This window comes from Puma concolor, chromosome A1, assembly GCF_028749965.1.
Source record: "Puma concolor isolate L17-30 chromosome A1, mPumCon1.1.hap2, whole genome shotgun sequence".
Lineage (NCBI taxonomy): Eukaryota > Metazoa > Chordata > Mammalia > Carnivora > Felidae > Puma > Puma concolor.
The window spans coordinates 131,757,385-131,774,437 of record NC_141667.1 but is presented as its reverse complement, the minus strand read 5'-3'; the positions used below and the strand labels follow the sequence as shown (position 1 = coordinate 131,774,437).

Below are 17,053 nucleotides of genomic sequence, written 5' to 3'. Positions count from 1 at the left end.
AGGGGGTAACCTTCCAGCCTATTGGATTTGTCATCAAAAATTTTTATCTGTCCATGGTGCTAGAGACCCCCCCGGTCCACCCTGTGATGAATTTCTTTTCCTAATGTCACCATAAACTATAGTTGAACCCCATTAGTAGTCTCTTACCAAGTTCACCTTTGATGGCCAGAACAACCTGTGCTTTATTTTACCTTTCTTCAGTTATAACTGTATGCACCCAATTAGAGACAACTCCTTATATAAATCTTAGTACACTTGCACCCCATTTTCTCAGGATTATCTATATCAGATTTGCCACAACTCTCTAAGAGCTGTCACCAGCACCACCTATCTTTGCAAGGTATTGAGAATGACTCATTCTTTCAGGCTACATTTTCTCCACATATGCACTGAAAACCTGATCTCTTGCTTGAATAGATAAACACAGAAATCCTACCACCCTAATGGGAATGATTTGTGCCCTGACAGGGTTTGTCTATGTCTATGGTGGTTATTATTCTTGGGTCTATGAATGCCTCGGTTGTGGGAACATAGCTGAGCAATGCTTCTTAGGTTATCTAACTAACTTTTCACAAAGAAACTTTTCACAAGGAAACTAGACATCTCAATGACCAACTTTCCTGAATTTACATTGTCAAATTAGAAAGGAACTACCAGGAGGCATTCATGATTAAGGATTTGTTTCCTTTGACAGGGCCGTGTTCCCTGGTTAGGAGTAAGTGAAAATGAAAATATGATCAAAACTCTCTCCTTGGGTACCTGGGTGGCTCAGTCGGTTAAGCATGCAACTCTTGATATTGGCTCAGGTCAGGATCTTGTAATCATGAGATCAAGCCTCAAGTTGGGCTGTGCACTGAGCGTGGAGCCTGCTTGGGATATTCTCTCTCTCTCTTTCTTTCTCTCATTCCCCCTGCCCCGTCCCTGCCCTGCTTGTGCACTCACTCTCTCTCAACATAAATAAACATTAAAAACAAAACAAACCCTCTCCTTTATTGTTGAAGATACCGCAGCATCTCGTGCTAGGACAATAGCTTCCCAATAAAGATTCTCTAGACTCTCTGGACAAAGTTGTTATTAATAATAGAACAACTCTTGATTATCTTTTAGCTGAGCAAGGATGTGTCTGTGGTGTGGCTAACACTACCTGCTGTGTCTGGATTCACTCTGCTGGGGAAGTTGAAAGTCACTTACCTAAGATCACAGAATAAGTTGCTTGAATTAAAAAGGTGACTCCTTCAATGGAGTCTTTCTTTGACTTATTTGATTTTGATTTTTTTTGGGGGGGGGTTGGGGGACTATAGCTCCAAAGTACACTCCAAACATTGGGAATTACCCTGCTTTTAGTAATGATAATAACCTTCCTGGTGCCTATATTTTTATTGGAGCACTTAGTCCATTTACATTCAAAGTAAGTGATTATTATTTTTGTTATGTTTATATATACCTCTGAAATTTTTTCCTTTCCTAATTTTCTGACTCCTGTTTATGGTCTTTTCTTTCCACTCAAAGAATTACCTTTTATTTAAGTTTCTTGAAAGACTGGTTTAGTGAATGAATTCCTTCAACTTTTGTTTTCCTGGCAAATTGTTTATCTCTCCTTCTATTCTGAATGATAGGCTTGACAGAATATTCTTGACTGCAAGTTTTTCCCTTTAAGTGCTGTGAATATATCATGCCACTCCCTTCTGGCCTGCAAAGTTTCTGCTGAAAATTCAGTTGATAGCCTTATGGGGTTTGCCTTCTATGTAACTGTCTTCTCTTCACTTGCTGCTTTTAAAATTCTCTCTTTATCACTATTTTTGGTCTTTTTTTTTTTTTTTTTAGTTAGTCTATTTATTTATGTAATCTTTACATCTAATGTGAGGCTCAAACTCACAATCCTGAGATGAATAGTCACGTGCTCCTCTGAGCCAGCCAGGCACCCCTACTTTTGGTCATTTTACTTATTGTGTATCTTGCTGTGGACCTCTTTGGGGGATCTCTGTGCTTCCTGGATCTGGATTTCTGTTTCATTCCCCAGATTCAGGAAGTTTTCTTTAAATAAATTATTTCTTGAAATAAATTTTCTGCTCCCTTATTCTCTTTTCCTTTGGGGATTCCTATAACACCAGTGTTATTACATCTGATGATATCCTGAGTTCCCTTAACATATTCAAGTTTTTATTCTTTTTTTATTTTTGCTGTTCAGTTTGGTTGCTTTCTATTACTCTGTCTTCCAGTTCTCTGATCCATTATTGTGCTTCCTCTAGTCTACTATTTATTCTCTTGAGTGTATTTTAAATTTCATTTATTGACTTCTCATCTCTGCTTCTTTTTCCTATTTTCTATCTTTTTGTTGAAGGTGTCACTATGATCATCCACTTTTTTCTCAAGTCCAGCAAGTATCTTTATGACCATTACTCTGAATTCTCTACCATGCATATTGCTTGTCTCCATCTCAGTTAGTTGTTTTGCCTTATTTTGTCCTGTTTTATTTGGGACATATTCCTCTGTCTCCTCATTTTGTCTAACTCTCTGCATCTGTTTCCATGTGTTAGGAAGGTCACTTATGTCTCCTCATCTTGAAAATAGTGACCTTATAAAGAAGAGGTCCTGTAGTCCTTTCCTGCATGATGTTCCCTTCTTACCAGAACCTGATGCTTCAGGGGTGTCCCCTATGTGTTTTGTGTGTGCCCTGCTGTTGTGATTGAGCTGCATTTGCCTTCAGTCAACTTGGCTGCAATTGCCCTCTTTGCCTGTTGTGGGCAGGGTTTGGTCTGTGTGTGGTTAAAGGGAAATTCTGGGGCTGTCTTGGTCTTGTAGTTGGGTCAGACCAGATGCTTCCCCTCAGCCTATTTTTTGGAACTGTGGTCACCTGGCACTTCAGGGCAGTCTCCCTTCATTGTCCCAAGAAAGGCTTTCATTGGTGAGTGAAGCCTGTGGAGACACCAGATGTCTGCTCCAGTCTGCCTGTTGGGGTTGCAGTGACCCTGAACTACAGGGCTCTTTGTGCTGCCTCCTGTGAGATTTTTGTTGGTGACAGGCTAGCAGTCAGATCAGATGTTTGCATCGAGCCCACTGCTGGGGATCCATTTAAACTGGTGTGTGTAGTTATCTTTCTCTCTCTAAGGGAAGAGTCGGTTTGGAGTGCTGCTAGTCACTAGCAGGTCTGCTTGCAGAATGAGATGCTTTGAAGGGACTCCTGCTGATTGAAGCAGGCTAGATGGGGCTGATCGGCAGGAGAATGTGGGAGCAGGGCACAGGGTATTAGCAAGATAGGTTCACACTGGTTCCCAAAGGTGTCTGAATATCTAGGCTGGAGGGTGACGGTTGGGGAGAGAAATGATGTTAACCAGCTATTCTGTTCCCAGAGAAGTCTCTTAAAGATCCCTGCCTCTCCAGCAAAGTTCTGAGATTAGTAAATAAATCCCCTTCCCATATAATGCAGGTACTTTTAAAATGGCTGCTGCTTTGCTATTTCTCAATGGAGTTGTTTGTTATGCTGTCTCTTAAAGGGTGGGAACTATTTCCTGTTGCCCTCTGGCTCTCCCAGAGCTGAGCCCACTGAGTTTTTTTTTTTTTTAATTATTTTTTTAAAGTTTATTTATTTTTGAGAGAATGAGACAGACAGAACATTAACGTGGGAGGGGCATAAAGAGAGGGAGACACAGAATCTGAAACAGGCTCCAGGCTCTGAGCTGTCCGCACAGAGCTTGACGCGGGGCTTGAACCTAAAGCTGTGAGATCATGACCTGAGCCAAAGTGAGACGCTTAATTGACTGAGCCACCTGGGAGCCCCTGAGCCTGCTGAGTTTTAAAGTTGCTGGTGTCAAGCCCCACTGATTGTAAAAGCTCAAGAAGATAAGCCCCTCTGGTTTTCAAAGCCAAATGTTACAGGGACTGTCTTCCCAGTGCAGGTCTCCTATTTCTGGGGTGCCTGATGTGATTCTGTTCCTCTCTGTTCTCCATGGTTGTGGTATCCCTTGAGTTTGTAGTTAGTCTCATAGGTTAGTCTGGTTCCCACCTGGGACTCCACCCTTCCTACCATTTTTTTCCAGTGTGGCCTCTTCTCTACAATTAACTGTGGAGAGTCTGTTCTGCCAGTCCTTGATTCGTTTTATGGGTTAGTTACAGTGATGTGGCTGTTGTCTGGGTGTATCTGTGCGAGGAGGTGAGCCTAAGATCCTCATACTCCACCATCTTCCCAGACTTCTCTCTGATTTTTTATACCTTCTTGAGTTTGGTTTGGTAATTGTACCTTTCTAGGATTTTTCCATTTTATCCAAGTTGTCTGTTCTATTGGCATGAAGATGTTTATAATATTGCCTTATAATCCCTTAAATTTCTGCATGGCCAATAGTGATGTTCTTTCTTTCATTCCTGTATGTTTGTGTGTATTTGTCTTTATCCGTCCATCTATTCTATTTTTAACATTTGGGTTCCTTTATTTTCTCTGTTTTTTTTCTGTTTTCTATTTCATTGTTTTCTGCTTTTATGCTTGTTATTTCATTTCTTCTGCTTACTTTCATTAGTATAATTTGCCCTTCTTTTTCTAGTTTCTTAAGGTAGAAGCTTAGGTTATTGATTTGACACTTTTCTGATAAAGACTGTTAAAGCTATAAATTTACTTTTAAGTATTGCTTTAAGCTACATCTCATAAATTTTGAGATTTTATTTTTGTTTTTATCAAATTCAAAAATTTTATTTTTGTTTTTATTAAATTAAAAATATTTTCTAGTGTCCATTGCAAATTCTTCTGTGATCTATGGATTTTAGAAGTATGTTTTTCAATTTCCAAATATCTGAGGATATCCAGGATATCCTCAAAAAAAGGATATCCTTTTTTGCTACCTTTTAGTTTCTAATTTAATTTCATGTCATTGAAAAGCATTCTTTTTTGATATAAACATTCTTTAATTTTTTTGAGACTTATTTTATGATTCAGCTTATGAAATATTCTGGAGAATGCTTGTTTGAAAGGAATGTGTATTCAAGCACTGTTTGGTGGAATATTTTATAGATGTCAGATTGAATTGGTTGATATTGTAGGGGAATTAAAACTTCTACCCTCTCAGGGTCTCTGGCTGGGCCTGAGAATCGTATTGATATAGAACAGAGTAATGGGGAGAAAAGCATAGAGCTTAACATTTACATGGGAGCCCCCATGTGGAAATAAAGACCCAAAAGGTGGATAGGCTCAAGTGCTTATAAACCAGATTGAACAACGTAGCAGTTGTGGGAAACTAAAGTAAGTGGAAGACTAAAAGAAGGTAAGAGTTACTTTAACAAGGTCTGTTTGTATAGATTTGTCTAGGCCTCTATTCAGTCTTTGGTGATGAGAATTTTTTTTTTCTTCCTGGTATAGGAAGGGTGTCTTTCCCATTGGGAGTTTTATCTGCTGCTTTCAGGAAAAAAAGGAAAGGTCAGAATGCCTTTCTTGCATCTCTTGTTTTTCAAGTGTCTTTAGCTCAAAAAAATTCTTATGCCAAAATGGCATATTTTGGGGTGCCATATTCTGCTACTCTCCAGTAACATTGTTCAAATCTTCTATATTCTTGCTGATTTTCTGTGTAGTGTTCTATCAGTTATTAAGAATGAGGTATTCACATATCCAGCTACTGTTGAATTATCTATGTCAGTTGTTGCTTCATGTATTTGGGGGCCTTATATAAGTCTGTATACATTTATAATTGTGATATATTTCTGATATATTGATCCTGTTTACATTAAGAAATACTCCTTTTTGTTTGTAGTAGTAGTTCCTGTTTTAAAATATATCTTGTCAGGTATTAATATAACCATTTCAGCTCTCTTATGATTGCTGTTTGCCTGGTATATTTTTTACTTTTCTTTTACTTTCAAAATTGTCTTAAGATTATTTTAATTTTAGTGTGTTTTTTGTGTGCAGTATGTATTTAGATCTTGCTTTATTTATTCAAACTGAAAAACTCTGCATTTTGCTAATAGAAATCAAAGAAGTAGAGTGATGGAGAATCTTGGGACAGGATTTTGAGATAGGATGTTCAAGGAAGGCGTCCTTGTGACAGTGACATATAAGTTGAAACCTAAGGATTAGAATGAATCCGAGTGTGAAGAGAGGAGGGGAAATAGCATTGTAGGTAAAGGGAACAAAATGAGTTATAAGACAGCTTGACGTTTTTGAATAACTGAAAGAGAAGTATGGTACACAGGGAGAGAGGGGAACATGGGGACAGATGAAGTTAGAATGTTAAAAGACGGCAAGGTCATGCAGAGTCTTGAAGACTATAATCAGGAGTTTATATTTTATTCAAAATATGCTATGGGAATTCCAGCAAAGATGACTAAGTGGGAGGGTCCTAGGCTCATGTCATCCCATAGATACAGCTAGATAATACCTACATCAGTGTAAGTAGCCAGAAAATGACCCAAAACTGACAGAACAGACTCTCCATAGCTAAATGTAGAGAAGAGACTACATCAAAAAGAATAGCAAGGGTAGAGATGCAGTCCTGAGCCAAACTGATCTGTGAGACTCTCCCTGGAGAGACAGGGACACTGCAGACGTAGAGAAGAGCAGACCCCCACGCCAGGCACCCCAGACATGGAGGACTCTCACTGAGAAGACAAATCCATTTAAGATTTGGCTTTGAAAACCAGAGGGGCTTAACTTCCGAGGTTTTTATTTAAGTTTATTTATTTATTTTGAGAGAGAGAGAGAATGAGCAGGGCAGGAGTGGGACAGAGAGAGAGAATCCCAAGCAGGCTCTGCAACATCAGCAGGGAGCCCAACATGGGGCTTGAACCCACAAACCATGACTTTATGACCTGAGCCAAAACCAAGACTTGGGCATTTAACCAACTGAGCCACCCAGATGCCCCTTAACTTCTGAGTTCTTAAAACTAGTGGGGCTTAACAACTGGAACTTTAAATATCAGTGGGCTTGGCTCTGGGAAAGCTGAAAGATGAGGGTGCCCGGCCTTAAAAAGACAGCATAACAAACAGCCTCGCTGAAGCAGCAGTTTGAAAATGCCTGGGGTGTATGGGAGGGATATTTGTTTATTAATCTCAGAGAATGTGCTGGAGGGGCAAGGATCTTTAGGTGACTTACCTAGGAACAAAGAGCTGGTGGGTGTCATTTCCTTCCCCTGTCCCCCAGCCTGTATATCGGCAGGAACCAGCATAGCACAAACACTCTCCACCTAGCTTGCTAACTGCAGGCCCCACTGCCATGCTCTTTTGCAGATGCACCCACTCCAACCTGGCCTCTGCAGTAGTCTGTCCAAAGCAGTGCCACACAGGCAAGGCAGTATGCAAGCAGTCCCAATAGAGTTCAGCACCACCCCAAATTATCTTGCCCAGAAGAGAATGGAAGAAAACCACACACACCAACTCACCTGTAGCCCCAACAGTGGGCTGGGGCCAGACATCTGATATGACTGCAGGTCCCACCCACCAATGAAAACTTTTCAGGGGACAACACAGTGAAAACACCTTGCACTTTGGTTCTACTGCAGCTCTGGCAAATGCCTAGTTTGACCCAAATCAAGTCCAGTTTAGCTTTAGACTAGCTCGCTAACGACATAGGGACCAAATCCTGCTCCTGGCAGGCAAAAGAGCGATGGCAGATGACTGAAGGCAAATATGACTCAGCCACAACAGCAGGTCTCAGGCAACACACACAGGAGACACCCCTAAAATGCCAGGTTCTGGTGAAGAGGGGACACTGCCCTGCAGGATGCTACAGGGTCTCTTTCTCATACTTTCAACATCAGGAGGCACTTTCTTAACTTGTAAAACCAGATGCAGAGATTTAGACAAATTAAGGAGACAGAAAAATATATCCCAAATGAACAAGACAAAATTACAACAACAGACCTAAATGAAATGAAGATATGTAATATGCCTGATATGGAATTTAATGTAGTGGTCATAAAGATACTCATTGGATTGAGAAAAGAGTGGAGGACTCAGACCCTTAACAAAAGAGGTAGGACACATAAAAAGAACCAATCAGAGATGAAGAACTCAATAACTAAAATGAAAAATACACTAGGTGGAATAAACAGTAGACTACAGGAAACAGAAAATGTGTCAGCAGCTGGAGAACAGAGTAATGGAGCAAATCAAGCTGAATAAAAGAGAGAAAAGTAATAATAATAAAAATAAATTAAGTGAATTCAGTGACACCATCAAGTATAATAACATTTGCATTAAAGGGATTCCATAAGGAGAAGAGAGAGAAAGGGGGACAGAAAATTTATCTGAAGAAATAAAAACTAAAAGTTTCCCAAATCTAGGGAAGGAAACAGACATCCAGATCCAAGAGGCACAGAGAGCCCTTGACAAAATGAACCCAGAGAGTTCCATAGCAAGACACACAGTAATTAAAATGGCAAAAAGCAATGGCAAGGAGTTTTTTTTAAAACAGCAAGAGAAAAGAAGACAGTTATACAGAAGGGAAACCCCATAAGGCTATCAGCTGAAATTTCAGCAGAAGCTTTGCAGGCCAGAAGGAAGTAAAATGATATATTTGAAGTGCTAGAAGTGAAAAACCTGCAACCAAGAATACTCCAGCAAGGCTATCATTCTGAATAGAGGGAGAGATAAAGAGTTTTCCAGACAGGGGCACCTGGGTGGCTCAGTCAGTTAAGTGTCCGACTTCGGCTCAGGTCATGATCTCACGGCTCGTGAGTTTGAGCCCCATGTAAGGTTCTGTGCGACAGCTCAGAGCCTGGAATCTGCTTTAGATTTTGTGTCTCTGTCTCTCTCTGCCCCTTCCCTTCTCATTCTCTGTCTCTCTCTGTCTTTCAAAAATAAATAAACATTAAAAAAAATTTTTTTAAAAAGAATTTTCCAGACAAACCAAAGTTAAAGGCATTTATCACCATTTAGCCAGTCTTACAACAAAGTTAAAGGGGACTCTGAGTGGAAAAGAATGACTATAAACTGGAGAAAGAAAAGTAGGAATCACAAAAGCAGTAAAATTAAGTCTATCTATAAAATCAGTGAAGGGTTTCAAAAAATAAAAGGATGTAAGTTATGCATCATATACCTTAAGTGTGGGGGAGAGGAGTAAAACTCTATTGCTTGTAGAATGGTTCCAAACTTAAGTGACCATTAACTTAATATAGAATGCTATATGCATAAGCTGTTATATATAAACCTAATGGTAACCACAAATAAAAAACCAGTAATAGACAAAAAAAAAAAAAAAAAATGAAGAGAAAGGAATCCAAGTATATCACTAACGAAAGCCAGCAAGTTGTGAGAAAAGAGAGCAGAGAACAGAGAAAAAAACTACAAACTTTAGTATGGAATCATTTAAATATTTGAAGAAGAGAAGAAAGATGATCCAATTTATGGGTATTAAGTTGAATCTAAAGCCTGGTAAGCAAGAAATAACATTTCTGAAAATTTTTATTCAAATTAAATCTGACTTAGACCCTCTTTCCTGCTGTGGTGAGAAATTTGCTCTCAGTCATCATGGGGACTGAGTCATCAAAGACCCCAGAAAAACAGAAGGAAGGCCTCTAACTTTGACTTTGTCATGATCATTGCTAATAGTATGTAGATGTTTGTCCACATGCACAGTGCTTTGTTAAAAAGATGACAATTTTCTGCTTTTGTGCCACCCGGGGGTTCAGGAATCCTGGTCCTTTTGGTACACCACAGAACCATCAATTCTGAGTTCTAATTCTTTCTTAGAGTTACTGTTTGTAAGGGTAGTACTCAGTTCTCTTAACTAAACTTTTGTCTTTTTATTCCCTTTACCAATGTTTTGTTTTGTTTTGTTTTCAGAAGTTACTCGTATTGTCATCATAAGCCCTGAGCATAGTCTCACTTAGATTTTTACAAAAGACAGGAAGAGCAGTTATTTCTGATTAGCTTCTGTGAAGAGAAATAAACCAGTCTAAGGGTATAGAAAATGCTGGAATATAGTATTTTATAGAGAAAGAACATGAATGCCCTTTTTTGGTAAGTGACTTTTGAGTACAGTCCTGAATGTAATAAAGAAAAGCATTTCAAGCACAAGGAATAATAAATATAAACTACCTAGGGATGAAGAATAGTTGATGTTTTTGAGGAATAGTAAAGGACAGGTCATTGGAATGGACAAGGAAGGATGGAGGGGTTTAGTAGATGAAGAAGCCATATTCCAGAGCATGGAGGGCCTTGCAGTCTGAGGCAAGGACTTCAGGATTTTGCTGTGAGGGAGACCATGGGGGATCACTTCTGGTTCCTTCGTGAAGAATAGACTATAGAGGCAGAAAGGTAGAGGAAAGCACTGCTAAGGAACTATTGCATTTATTCAGGAGAGAGGTTATAGTAGTTTGGATGAGAGTGGTTATGGTTAAAGTAATAAGAAATGATTGCATTTGGTATACATATTAAAGATAGAGGTGATAGTTAAGGGATTGCATGTGTATCACAAAAGGAGAAGAAAAGTCGAAGATGAATCAATGGCTTTTTGGTTGAACAGGTTGAATAGTGTGCACTGGGAATTGAATAAAAAATAATATTTATAATATATTGTGATACCTGGTACAAAGTGCTCAGTACTTAGTAGGCTTTAAAGACATTTGCCCTTGACATATCAGACAAAGGGCTAGTGTCCAAAATCTATAAAGAACTCACCAAACTCCACACCCGAAAAACAAATAATCCCGTGAAGAAATGGGCAGAAAACATGAATAGACACTTCTCTAAAGAAGACATCCAAATGGCTAACAGGCACATGAAAAGACGCTCAATGTCACTGGGAAATACAAATCAAAACCACACTGATACAAAACCACAGTGATACACTGATACACTGGGAAATACAAATCAAAACCATACCATCTCACGCCAAAGTGGCTAAAATGAACAAATCAGGAGACTATAGATGCTGGCGAGGATGTGGAGAAATAGGAACCCTCTTGCACTGTTGGTGGGAATGCAAACTGGTGCAGCCGCTCTGGGAAACAGTGTGGAGGTTCCTCAAAAAATTAAAAATAGATCTACCCTATGACCCATGAATGGCACTGCTAGGAATTTACCCAAGGGATACAGGAGTTCTGATGCATAGGAGCACTTGTACCCCAATGTTTATAGCAGCACTTTCAACAATAGCCAAATTATGGAAAGAGCCTAAATGTCCATCAACTGATGAATGGATAAAGAAATTGTGGTTTATATACACAATGGAATACTACTTGGCAAAGAGAAAGAATGAACTATGGCCTTTTGTAGCAACGTGGATGGAACTGGAGAGTGTGATGCTAAGTGAAATAAGCCATACAGAGAAAGACAGATACCATATGTTTTCACTCTTATGTGGATCCTGAGAAACTTAACAGAAGGCCATGGGAGAGGGTAAGGGGGAAAAAAACTTACAGAGAGGGAAAAATACTGAGAACAAACTGAGAGTTGATGGGTGGTTGGGGGGAGGGGAAAGTGGGTGATGAGCATCGAGGAGGGCACCTGTTGGGATGAGCACTGGGTGTTGTATGGAAATCAATTTGACAATAAATTTCATTAAAAAAAAAACAAAGATGAAAAAAAATACCTAGTATCCAGGCCCTAGCCTATGACCAATAGGATCTTTTGAACTGAGGTCAGGTAAAGCTTTAACCTGTTAATGATAGGCTTTAGCATAAGACATTAAAGATCTACAGTAGCTGGCTATATTAGCAGGGGATAACAGAAGACCAACAGAAGGTTGTATGCCAACACACAATGGTCTAAGGGTGACTATCTCATATGGCATGAATTTTATGTTTCCCAAAGAGGGTACTGTGAATATTCAGCAGAGCTAGAGATAATACTCAAGGCAGTATAATATAGTTTTGATAGGGAAAAATCTGTTACAAGATGGCCAACAGGACTGCTAAGGGAATTCCAGTCCCTGCCTGAAGACTCCCCTTCCAGGATTTCCTTCCTACCCGCTTGCCACTGTCACTACTAATGAGGAATGCAGAAGTAACATACTATAAATTGTCCCCTCTGTTGATGCTCTGGACTCAGACCTCGGGAAAATGATCTCCTCTTGGTGTGCACCAGTGTAAAATAAACCTCCTGCCTTCCAAGATCTCTGAGTGCTGCTTGGTTCTTCTGCTGGGTGATCCAGACCAGTTTCCATAACAGTTTCTTTCAGCAAGCTTAGAGATTTTAACTTTGAGGATCCTATTAGTTCTCTCAACCTCATCTGATGTCTTAGGGTGCTAGGGACACTGATAATCCTAAAATGTTTGCAAGGCCATTATTAAGACTTGTAGGATTTGCCCTGTGAAGTGGGTGCCTAAATCACTGGAAATTATGTAAGGTATACTGCAAATGGAAACATGTTTTCTAATAGTTTCTTTACTACGTAAGGGCATAATAGTTTCTTTACTACGTAAGGGCATCAACCTGACAGCTAGGGAAAGCTTCAACCCATCCAGGATGATGAGGGAGTATAAGGCAAGCTGACAGGCCACAAACACCCCTCTCCCACCCAACCAGATGGGATATGTGTGATATTCCTTGGGCACTCCTGGCTGCCCATGAACAAAGGAAAAGGGTAAAAACAAATGGTTAACTGATAGAGATCATAGTCCTGCAGGACCTAAGTCTCCACCACCTGTCCATAGTGATGTGGAAAACAAAGGCAGAAGGAAATGGCAGATAGAACTAAGTTTCCTTATAACCTGCAACCCATTGACAAATACATGAGGCAGGCAGAGTAAAAAGCCTCTCCGGGAACTCCTTACTGTCTTAATGCTAATGCTTTGCTAGAGGGAAAACAACCAGGCTTGACAACAGCTAGGTCTCCACTATCCTGTAAGTCTTCTTTAGCCTATGAAAATCTCACTGGAAACTTCCCCTGGAATTTACCTGCCCCAACCCCATAGTATGTAACCAGTCTCTCCTCATGGTCCAGGGGCAGTTTTTCTGCCCACGGGTCCTGTCCCCATACTTTAATAAAATCACCTTTTTGCACCAAAGATGTCTTCAAGAATTCTTTCTTGGTCATCGGCTCCAGACCCCATGAACCCCACTGTCACCCCCAAAAAGCCTCATCACAGGAGACATATATACAGTAACAAGAGCATACTGATAACCCATACCTGGAGGAAATGAATGAAGTCCAGACTCATGTGTTCCAAAGGTCCAGAGGGAGAAAGTTTGAGGGCTCTGGGAACATAAATAGTTTTTCTAAGATTACAGACCTGACAGGTCAGACATTGCTGATAGACTGTTTTTGAAATTTTATGGAAGTCTCCTCACCAATGTTTGTAATTTGAGTCATCATGGTTTCCCACCATGGGGGGAAAAGAAATGCAACAACCAAATGAAAGGGCGGGCCTACGCCAGCCGACTCCATCTTGTTCTGTGTCCTTCACCTTGACCACACCTCCTCCCCTTGAGTAACCCCCCCCCACCTGCCTAACAGGACTTGGACCCTTCCCCAGGACCCTTCCCCAGCCAATCGGCTGAGGCCATAGCCATTACCTCACCAACTGCCCCCAGGCCCCAATAAAACCTTTGTCCTTTTGAAACTCGCTCTCTTTCCCTGGTATCTCACCGCTGCGTCGGTGCAGGTAGGGGATTGAGCTCGAGCTAGCTCAAATAAAGGCTCTTTGCTTTTGCATCGGACTCGGCTCCCTAGTGGTCTTTGGGGATCATGAATTCTGGGCATAACATTTGGGGGCTCGTCCGTGATCCCCAAGAACCCCGAGGGACCCCCGACCCGGAGAGCCTGACTGGCCACGGTTAGTGTCTGTTTGTTCTGTCTTTTCTGTGTGAGCTCATTTCTGGAATTCTGGTAGTGCCCGACGCGGTCTAAGTGGACGCACTGGAGGACCACGGGCCGGGAGTTTCGGAAGACGTTCCGATTCTCCCTTCTGGAGGGACGTGAAATCCCCTCAAAGGTCTGAGACGAGGCGGGTCGCTCCCGCTGGTTGGCGTGAGGCCGTCGTCTTTGGAGGGACGTGGAATCCCCTCATCGGTTTTGGAGGGACATGGAATCCCCTCAAAGGTCTAAGCTAGCTTGCAGTTTTGCTTCCATGGAGTTGGAAGACTTTCCAGGGGCCCTCTGTTTGTCTGTTTTTGTGTTTCTCTGTTTTGTTCTGTGGACTTACTGGACGGACGTTATGGGACAGACTCAGACTACTCCTCTAAGTATTATGATTGATCACTTTAAGGATGTGAGGGGAAGAGCTAACAACCTCAGTGTGGAAGTCCGAAAGGGTCGGTTGCAGTTTTTTTGTTCTAGCGAGTGGCCAACTTTCAATGTCGGATGGCCACCAGAGGGGACCTTCGACCTCCCTACCATCCACCGAGCCAGGAGTATCATCTCTCAGCCTAAGGCGGGCCATCTTGATCAGCTCCCTTACATTATCACTTGGCAGGACCTTGTAGAAGACCCACCCTCTTGGCTTAAGCCCTTCCTAACCCTGCTCCCTCCGGAGCCAAAACCCATTCTTGCTTTACAGGAGACAGAGAAGAGGAAAAGTCTTACCCAGCCTTCAGCACCCCTCTACCCTGTCCTACAGGGGGGTACTGAAGAAGAATTAATTTTTCCTCCCCCGTATAACCCCTCTAGGATGCCGGAAGAACACCATCCTCCCCCTCCGGGGGAGGCAGACGCTGTTCCCAGAGCGGGAGGCGGAAACGCTCCAGGGGGAAGTCTGCCCTTTACCAGACAAAGGGCTCAGAGGGGGCAATCCGCCTCCGCCGCCGACTCCACTATTCTGCCCCTGCGAGCCACCGGACCCCCAGACGCGGAGGGGAATCAGCCCCATCACTATTGGCCTTTCGCCACTAGTGACCTCTACAATTGGAAAGCTCAGAATCCTAAGTTTTCCGAGAAACCGGCAGGGCTTATTGATTTATTAGACTCTGTTCTTTTTACCCATCAGCCCACGTGGGATGATTGCCAGCAGCTTTTGCAGGTCCTGTTCACGACTGAAGAAAGAGAAAGAATCCTTAGTGGGGCCCGAAAACTAGTTCCAGGTGCAGACGGAAATCCCACCACCAACCAGGCTCAGATAGATGCCTCCTTCCCCTTAACTCGGCCCCAGTGGGATTTCAACACGGCAGAAGGTAAGGAGAGGCTCCGGGTCTACCGCCAGACTCTAATGGGGGGTCTCCGAATGGCTGCTAGAAAGCCAACCAATTTGGCCAAGGTAGGAAATGTACAACAGGGAAAAGATGAATCTCTGGCTGCCTTTTTAGAACGGATCATGGAGGCATTCCGTACCTATACCCCCATGGATCCAGAGGCTCTGGAAAGCAAGGCAGCTGTTATCATGGCCTTTGTAAACCAATCGGCCATAGACATTAGGAGAAAATAACAGAAAATAGATAGACTAGGAGAAAAAAGTCTGCAGGACTTACTGGTGGTAGCCGAAAAGGTATATAATAACCGGGAGCCTCCTGAGGACAAGCAGGCTCGCGCCATGGTGGCTGCCAGCAGTAAGCAGACTCGAGACCTGGCCAGAATACTACTAGCTACCACTGCTGACTTCCCCGAGGAACGAGACCGCCGTCTCCAGCAGCTGGCAGACGACACAAGAAAAGGTAAAAGCACCAAGGGGGGGAAGCAGAGGCTGCAGAAGGATCAGTGCGCATACTGCAAGGAGATAGGGCATTGGGCCCGAGATTGTCCAAAAAGAGCTGGTGGGAAGGGAAGCAAGACTGATCGAGTAAAAGTCCTAGAGCTGGATGAACTAAGTGATTAGGGGAGTCAGGGTTCGGACCCTCTCCCCGAACCCAGGGTAACTCTTAAAGTGGAGGGGACCCCTATTGACTTCCTTGTCGACACCGGAGCACAACATTCGGTCCTCCGCACCCCACAAGGAAAACTAGCTAGCAAGAAGTCCTGGGTACAAGGGGCAACTGGTATGAGCCAGTATTCATGGACTACCCGAAGAACAGTAGATTTGGGAACGGGCCGGGTATCCCACTCCTTTATGGTAATACCAGAATGCCCCTACCCGCTGTTAGGACGGGACTTACTGACCAAGATTGGAGCTCAGATAACTTTCAGACAAGGGGGGCCTCAGGTCACCGATGGCAAGGGCCACCCCATCCAGGTCCTGACCATGAAACTGGAGGATGAATACCTCCTCCACCAGGAGGCGCTCCCGAGAGAGAATAATATAGACAGATGGCTACAAGAATTCCCCTCGGGTTGGGCAGAGACGGGGGGGATGGGACTAGCCGCTCACAGGACCCCAGTCCTGGTAGAGCTCAAGCCAGGAGAGAGTCCGGTAAGGATCAAACAATACCCCATGTCTCAGGAGGCCCGGAAGGGGATCCAGCCACACATCCGGAGACTACGAAGCCTAGGGGTACTAGTTCCTTGCCAGTCTGCCTGGAACACCCCCTTACTGCCGGTCAAAAAGCCTCACACAAATGACTACCGACCGGTACAAGACTTCCGGGAAGTAAATAAGAGGGTCACGGACATACACCCAACTGTTCCCAACCCATATACTCTCTTGAGCTCCTTGGCGCCCTCCAGGGTCTGGTATACTGTACTAGATTTAAAGGACGCCTTCTTCAGTCTGCCGCTGGCACCCCAGAGCCAACCCTTGTTCGCCTTCGAGTGGCATGATCCGGAGGAGGGCTACAGTGGGCAACTCACCTGGACACGGCTACCTCAGGGATTCAAAAATTCACCCACCATCTTCGACGAGGCACTACACGAGGACCTGGTATTTACAGACACCTTCTCTGGCTGGGTGGAGGCATACCCAACCAAGCATGAAACGGCTCAGACGATGGCTAAGAAGCTACTAGAAGACATCTTACTCAGAGGGCGCACGAGGACATTTGGCCGCGGCTTCGTGCCATCTACGAGGCTGGCCCGATCCCGACACCTCATCAGTACAGGCCGGGAGACTGGGTCTACATCAAGAGGCACCATCGAGAGACTCTCGAGCCGCGCTGGAAGGGACCCTACATCGTGGTGTTGACAACCCCCACCGCTCTCAAGGTAGACGGCATCGCGACCTGGGTCCATCACACCCACGCTCAGCCAGCGGACCCCTCCTCAATCCGGAAGGACGTTGTCACGCGATGGGCCATCAGTCGGGACCAACACAACCCACTCAAGCTCAAGCT

The 17,053-nt window shown here is 43.2% G+C and overlaps 1 long non-coding RNA gene across 2 annotated transcripts in view; it reads right to left on the bottom strand.

Moving 5' to 3' along the window:
* Positions 1 to 17,053, bottom strand: part of LOC147584479 (uncharacterized) — an 83,772-nt gene that overhangs the window by 50,433 nt on the left and 16,286 nt on the right. The window contains exon 3 of one of the 2 annotated variants that reach the window (XR_015255479.1): positions 13,051 to 13,117. The exons of the other annotated variant lie outside the window; for it this stretch is intronic. This is a non-coding gene — a long non-coding RNA (uncharacterized LOC147584479). The remainder of the gene's footprint in view (positions 1 to 13,050; positions 13,118 to 17,053) is intronic. 2 annotated transcript variants of the gene reach the window in all.